Below are 7,768 nucleotides of genomic sequence, written 5' to 3'. Positions count from 1 at the left end.
ACCCAGGCGCCCTTTCTTTTTTTTTTTTAATTTTTACTTTTTTTTTTTCCCATGAATATATGAAGAAAAAGAAAAGAAGAGGCAGAATTGACCAGGGGTGGGGGGTAGAATCTAGAAATAAAAATAGTGGCATTAAAATGCTATTATAGATTAAACAGAACAGGGACACAGTGTGGGAGGAAATCACCCCACGTGTAAATCTCAGAATGCCCTGTCCAAGTATTTCTAATTCCATTTTACAGATGAAGAAACTGAGACAGGAGGAGTTGAGCCATGGGCCCAGGACTATCTCCAACTAGGTATTTCGCCATCCTTCCCCAGGACTGGGGTTCGGGGAAGGGCTCCCACCTTCAGAAAACTCCCAGGTTCATGGTTGAGGCAAAACTTGCCCACCAAAGAATGGTGAGTGGAAGCAGTACCAGTGCAAATGCAAAGTCACAGTGGTTCGGCCTGTCAGAGAGCAGAAGAGAAGGATTTGGGAAGCAAGGAGCTCAGGAAGGCTTCTCTTTATGACCTGGAGTTGCCCCGTGCTATGCCCCAGAGCTTGGCGTGATTCTGCTCTATGAAAACTCACTTCTGTCTTCAGTTCTAGAATTCCTTAGCCATTGTCTCTCTGAATATTGCCCCTCATTCTTTCCAATCTCTCTTCCTGGGATTCTACTTGGCATCGGTTAGACCTTCTCCTTCTATCCTCTCTCCCTCTCCCTATTTTCCACTATTTACCTCTTTTTGCTGCATTCTGGGTAAATTCTCAGATCTCCTTCTCTGGCTCTGTTTATCCCACTGAGTTTTAAATTTCAATGATCACTTTTTTTTTTTTTTTAAGATTTTATTTATTTATTTGACAGACAGAGATCACAAGTAAACAGAGAGGCAGGCAGAGGGAGAGGGGGAAGCAGGCTCCCCGCTGAGCAAAGAGCCCAATGCGGGGCTCGATCCCAGGACCCTGAGATCATGACCTGAACCAAAGACAGAGGTTCAACCCACTGAGCCACCCAGGCACCCCCCAACGATCACTTCTTATTTTGGAAGTCCTATAGTCTGGCTTATGAAACTCAAAATCCAAGAAGTCTAGCCTATTCCCTGAGGCACCAATGCTATGAGGTCAGGGCCAGGCTTCCCACCTGGAGTCCTACAGCTGATAGTCATTGGGTCCCCTCAGTAAACCCAGGGGCCACGCAAATTCTCTGGATGAGTCTCAAGGCAAACTAGTTACAAGAAGTGGGCAGAGCTAAGGAGTACAATAAGATATTGGGTAAAGTCTAGTTTGCAACATATTATCTCATAATGTGGTCCATATTACTTCTACCATAATTCTGATGATCCTTATTATTCTGCACCATCCGTGTAACCTTGGGAACGTCCTCCTCCCTCCCCCAACCTTGGCTTCTCACCTGAGGCTGCACCAGATCAGCCCATTCTGACTGTGATTCTTTCCCACATCAGTCCCTGAAGCTTCCCCTTCCTACTCTGCCTTGTCCTTCCCCTTTTCCTGGTCCAATGAAAGATCTAGGCGAGCAGAGGCCAGGCACTGATAACAGCTGAACAATGACAGCAGAAGCTCCCCAACTGAGGGCGTGGGAACCAGCTGAGATTCTGGGAGAGGGGCCGGAAAAGAGGAGGGGGGAAATCCAACAGCTGGACAAGCGGTCCCGTCCACCCCCAGCCCTGCCCTGGAAGCTCTGCTTGGCAATGGGGGGAAACCAGGCTGTTTCTCTTGGATGCTCACCTCCTGGGCCACTCATTCATTCAATAGCTATCTACTGGACACCTACTAGGTAGCAGGCCCTGTGCCAGGAACAACCTTGCCCCTAGGGACTGTCCCTTCCACTCAGCAGAAACATTCATGACTGTTGTTACAGGACTCACAGCACAGTCCTATGGAGCAGGAAGGGCTCTGCTCCATAAATCTTCTTTTTTTTTAATTTTTAATTTTTTATTAACATATAATGTATTATTATCCTCAGGGGTATGGGTCTGTGAATCTTCAGGCTTACACACTTCACAGCACTTACCATAGCACATACCCTCCCCAGTGTCCATAACCTCTGGCAACCCTCAGTTTGTTTCATGAGATTAAGAGTCTCTTATGGTTTGTCTCCCTCCCAATCCCATCTTGTTTCCTCTTTTCCTTCCCTGCCCCGCAAGCCCCCCACATTGCCTCCCAAATTCCTCATATCAGGGAGATCATATGATAATTGTCTTTCTCTGATTGACTTATTTCATTCAGCATAATACCCTCTGGTTCCACCCACATCGTCACAAATGGCAAGATTTCATTTCTTTTGATGGCTGCATAGTATTCCATTATATATATATCTATATATATGCAATATATTATCATGTATGTATATATATGCATTATATATATATCTTTCTATATATATATATATGTGAGATATACATATATATTTATATCTCACATCTTCTTTATCCATTTATCTGTTGATGGACATCTAGGTTCTTTCCATAGTGTGGCTATTGTTGGACGTTGCTGCTATAAACATTCGGGTGTAGGTGTCCCTTCGGATCACTACATTTCTATCCATAACCCTTCTTGATGTGAAGGTGCCTTTACTTTTGCAAGGGCACAAGGGAAAGGGGTCTTTACTCCCCACTCTGCTCCTACCCAGCCCCCCCAGACCTGAGGGAATGAAATCCTCTGGGACGTTTGCCTGAATACAGTCAAAAGAAATAGATTGGCTGCATTTTGTGGCCTCCAATATGCTGGGGGACACACGACCCTTGCTATCAACAGTTGTGCAGAAAGCTCTAGATGTCTGTTAGCCATCCCTTTGCTACCCCAGGATTTACTTCTTTAAAGGGGGGGAAATAGTGTCCCAAATCCATCATGGAAATTGCTCGATTTCCCTCAGAAAAGGCCACTGGGAACCCTTTCCAATCTTTGTTAAAGGGGAGAAAAAGTCTGAAAAGTTTGGTGAACAATTTTTTTTGGAAACTGCGAACGGTAAGCTTTTTAAGCCCACCTTCTTGAGCTGGCCACTGGGTTTCCCCGGGACTACAGTCACTTTTCTGATCATCTGGATTTCAGTAGGTAAAACAGGCCCCAGCAATTCCCAATTTCCTCTCGGAAGAGCAAACACCAAAAAAGACTCATGATTTTTGGCTCTCAGTCTCTGTTGGGCTCCACAGGGAGGTATTTCAAACTCTGATGTTACGTGACATCATCAACAAGCCCTGCTCAAGGCCAGCATGTCCCAGAGCAAGAATGCCATGTGCTTACCTGGCATGCACGTGTCATGGGTCCCGCACACGTATATGACATACACATACCCTACCCACATATACACCATTCTGAGATCTACTGTATTCAGTATGCACACAGCATAATTCCTCACACAGCACAGACACAGAATACAAACATACATTTCTATGCTCTACAGACATCCCTACTGCACAGACACATGCATGCACACACACACACTATACACAGATCTGTGCCACATTTATATCACACATGTGAAATACATGCACTGCACACATATGCCACATTCACAAATGTATGAATGCTAACATACACAAGGATGTGACCAACATATCCTATTTTCTGATTAAAGTTCTCAAGATTTTAGTTTCTTTGTAAGCCCAATTATATAACCCATCAACTTTTCCTGGTCTCTTCTTTCCTTTCTTGACAATATTTATGGATTTCTTTTTTCTCCTTCAGCAAAAAACAAAGCAACAACAGCGACGGAAATTTTCTTCATATTGGCTGTACAGAAATGCAACCAGGTGCAAATTTATCCAAAATTCCAGAAAAACAAATGAGCCAGTAAATCAGATTTGGGCTTGTTTACCCTCTCTCTTCTTGCTTACAAAACTGTGGTCATGCTTTTGTCTGTTCACAGACAAGTGGGAGATGCTTGGGGACACCTGTCTTCTTCTAGATGTTTGCCCTGGGGGAACACACACAAGAGTTGTCACAAATCCTTGGAGAACTACTTCTCACAGAAGGTTGGTTCTCTTCCCCACCTCTCTGCACACCCCCCCCCCATTAAAACATGGCCATTGAGATAGTAAAGATGGGAGGTAGGAAGGCATGTGTACCATCGCCAACACCAGGAGACCACAGCAGACATTACTGATGGATCAAGGCATTACTGATGGATCAAGACATTACTGATAGATCAAGACATTACTAATGGATCAATCCCTCCCAGCCTGGACTTGGGGTCACAATCCTCCAGAGCCTTACCAGGTAACCAGAGCTGGCAACTAAGGTGGGAACGACGTGAGATCCCACAGAGCCCAAGCCCCTCAGTGTATAGATGACAACACCAACAGTCCAAGAACGGGGAGTGATTCATGTGAGATCACACGGCACAATTCCTAGCAAAATGAGCCCTCTGCTCAGCTCTGGGCTCCAACAGATGTGACTGATACGGGGACGAGGGCCTCCCCTGAGGCTGAAGAAGAAGGGCCAGAGGAAGGTGAGGCCAGGCTTGAGTTTCCCTGGAGGCACCAACCTGTTTCCCTGGTCTAAGCCCTGTGCACCCTCACTAGCACGAGCCGAGGGTCCCTGCTCTCTCGGTGACAGCACAACCGTGCCCCCCAGCCCTGTGCCTTGGGCCTTCAGGATCAAGGCAGCGAGTGGAGAACCTTCCAGGGTTCGTGAATGTCATCTTCCCTTCTCCCCCATCTCAGCCGTCCCCTCCTGCCTGAAGCCTTCAGCCCCACTACCTCTTGCCAAGGCCCCCTCCCCAGAATCACTGCCACTCACAAACAGATGTCCATCCATATGCTGGCCTCACCAGGGGTCCCACAGCTAAACTGGAAGTGCCTTCTCCCAATGGCCACTCTTGCTCTTGCTATGCCTTTTCCAGAAGCCCTTTCCACCCTCCCTGCTGCCTCCGGCCCATCCTTGAAGGCCAGTTGCAGATGTCCCCTGCCTTCCCCAAAACACACATGGGCTTACTCTAAGTCGCCCAAACTGTGTTTCTGGGCTTTTCTCATCACTCTGATACGAGAGTGAAAGGTGTCTGGGTTTTATCCCCTTAGTGCAATGGACTTTGGACCTTTCATTCCCACAGCACTCTTCTCCAGAAGAAGCCCTTCCTCCCAGATAGCACAGGCCTCCTGTGGAAACTTCACTTGTTCACACTCAAGCTCCTTGGCATGACCCCAGCTCCCGGCACATTGTGGGTGCTGAGGACATATCTGTTGAGGGGGCACAAGGGACGCATAGGTGATGGAGCGCAGGCCTCCATGGGGGGAGGTTCCTGGCCAACCCCTCTCCCCTCAACAGAGCACAAGGCAAAACAGAGCAAGTTTCCCATGGACTGGTTCCCCGGCCTCCAGGCACTTCCTCTCAGGCCAGTCCTGTCTCAGGGCGACAGCTGCTGCAGGCAGCACTAATGGGGGACCCTGGAGGGGAGGCTTCTCCTGGGCGGCCCTGTCACAGGGCCAGTTGGACACAGTGTCCCCACCTGTGCTGCGGCTTCCAGCCTGGGGCGGGCATTGTGGCTGCCAGGGACATTCTTTCCCAGGGGTCGGGATACAGCTGCTGAGAGCTAGGGAGGGCTAGAGAGGGCCTATGAGCCTCAGCATTTGAGTCACATCACAGCCAGATGGACAGATGCCTACACCGACCAATGTGCCACCACACATTCTCATCACATACACGCGCTGCCCCCTCCCCCACCCCACCATGAGATGACAAACAGCATAATGGCGCCCCTGGCACAGCCACGGCCACCAGGGGGGTTGCAGAAATCCAACACAGAGAGGCTAAAATGACTGCAGACAAGGAAGGAAGAAAATAGAGCAACCAAAGGCAGAAGTGGGAAAAAGGTGCTTTATTGGTGGGAAAAGCCTCAGGTCCTGTTGCTTCCACCTGGCTCAACCCCAGAGACTGGAAGGACTGTCTTGGTCTTTTGCGGACCCCAGAGCCCACAGAGCGCAGAGCTCAGCCTGGTCAGCCTCACGGCAGCCCCCAGGAGGCATGTGGTGGGAAAAATGTGGGATGGGGACCCAGGAAGTCTGGGTCGCCAAGTTCAGCCAGGACCAGCTGAACGACCTTGGACCAGTCCTTGGACTTTTCAGCTTTCTGGTCTGTGCATAAAGGGCAGCTCCAAGATCCTTTAAGCTGTGAAAGTATGTGAGAGGAGGTGGGGTAGGGTGAACCGGGGTAGGGGGGCCCAGGGGGATGGGGGCTTAGGGAGGGGAACCCTCTGACTGTGGATTCTGGGAATCTGGGAGCCCAGCGCAGATAGCCCCTTCAAGGTTTCCCAGAGAGAGGGCAGGAGGGACAGCATGGAGCCACAGTGAGGGGATGGGGAGGCGGTGGGGCTGCAGAGAACTAGCCTGGAAGGGAGGCCAGGAGGTTTGACCCTCCCTCCAGTAGCTAAGAGGCCCCTCCCTGAGGCCAGCGTCCCCTCCCCACCCTTGCAACCCTACAGGGCTGAATTGGCTTGTCCATGCTTCTAGCGGGCAGGCCCCTGTCTGAGAACTAGGCTCCCCGGCTTGTGATGATGATTCAAAGAGACAGCATGTGGAAAGGACTCAGGAGTGCACCTGGAGTGCTAATGTCGGTGGTTGTACAGTTGTCCTCACACCTATTAATGCATGTCTCTCTGTCCTCATCCTAGGTGGAGACTCTCCTCAGGCAAGGACCATCCTCTTGTTCTTTGGCAATTTACCAACATATTTCTAATCATTTGCTTCATTGATTCTGCGAGCAACCTAGCATGGCAGGTGTTAGCAGTCCCATCTCGCAGGTGATGAATCTATGACTCAGAGAGGACAAGTGACGGTCCCAAGGTCATCCTTCCACGAGGTGGCAGCGTCAGGACCAGGACCCCAACCTGAGTTCAAAATATGTCCTCCTTCTTGCTGCCAAGAATCTCATCCACGGAAAAGAGAAAAAGAAACAAGTTTCCCTGTTAGAACTGCCTAGAGAAGGAGGAAGAGGAGGAAGAGGAGGAAGAAAGGAAGAAAGGAAGGAAGGAGTTTCTTTGAGGTTCACCCATGTAGCTATAGATCATTCTTTTTCATCGCTATGTATATTTCTACCTTATAAATATACCCCACTTTGTTATCCATTTTTCTGTTGACATATATTCAGAAATGCAGATTAAAGCTCCAACGCAACCCCTTTTCATATGCATTAGAGAAGCTCACACGAAGCAGGCCAAGGAGGCCAACAAGCAGGCTGACAATAATAAGTGTTGGTGAAGGACCACTGGGGCTCCCAGGCACTGGTGGTGGAGATGAAACGTGCTAGAACCTTCCCTCCCTGTTCAGCAACATCAGCTCGGGTTGTACATACTCATATCCTCTGAGCCAGCAAAATACCCTGGGTATATACCTGAAAGAAAGGTGTGCTCATGTCTAGGGCCTGTCCTACAATGATCATGGCAGCTGTACTGATGGTTCCGTCACTGTGTACGTTGCTGCCAGGCTCTCCACTGTGTGATTGTACCATCTCCCATCAGCTGGTATCAGTTGTAAGCAGGGCTGACGGAAGTGTCCTTAGGCACATGCCTCGTGTGAACTTTCCATTACTTCCTGACCACCGTTTCCCAGCAGTAGATTGCTGGGTCAGAAGCATGTCCGTCTTCAAGCTGTGAGAGCCACGTCGCTAGGCTCTCTCCCCAGAAGAGCTGCCCCGTCTTCCCCTTCCACTGACCCTATGTGCCGGTGGCTTTGAGGCTTTCACCAACCTAGAAGTCACTCCCTGTTCAAACGCACGCCACCACCCCCTCCTGGGAGCCCAGAGAGCCAAGGCTTTCCAGACTCCTGGCAGCAA

The 7,768-nt window shown here is 49.4% G+C and overlaps 1 long non-coding RNA gene across 1 annotated transcript; it reads left to right on the top strand.

The window, feature by feature from the left end:
• The first annotated feature begins 240 nt into the window (after positions 1-240).
• On the top strand, positions 241-7,101 carry LOC123391360. The gene is made up of 3 exons (XR_006606008.1): positions 241-299; positions 3,689-4,451; positions 6,609-7,101. It is a non-coding gene; the product is annotated as an uncharacterized LOC123391360 (long non-coding RNA).
• The last annotated feature ends 667 nt before the right edge of the window (positions 7,102-7,768 follow it).

This window comes from Mustela putorius, unplaced genomic scaffold (genome assembly GCF_011764305.1).
Source record: "Mustela putorius furo isolate JIRA1106 unplaced genomic scaffold, ASM1176430v1.1 tig00000224_pilon_pilon_pilon, whole genome shotgun sequence".
Classification (NCBI taxonomy): Eukaryota; Metazoa; Chordata; class Mammalia; order Carnivora; family Mustelidae; genus Mustela; species Mustela putorius.
The sequence above is the reverse complement of the archived record's forward strand: the minus strand, read 5'-3'. Positions and strand labels throughout refer to the sequence as shown.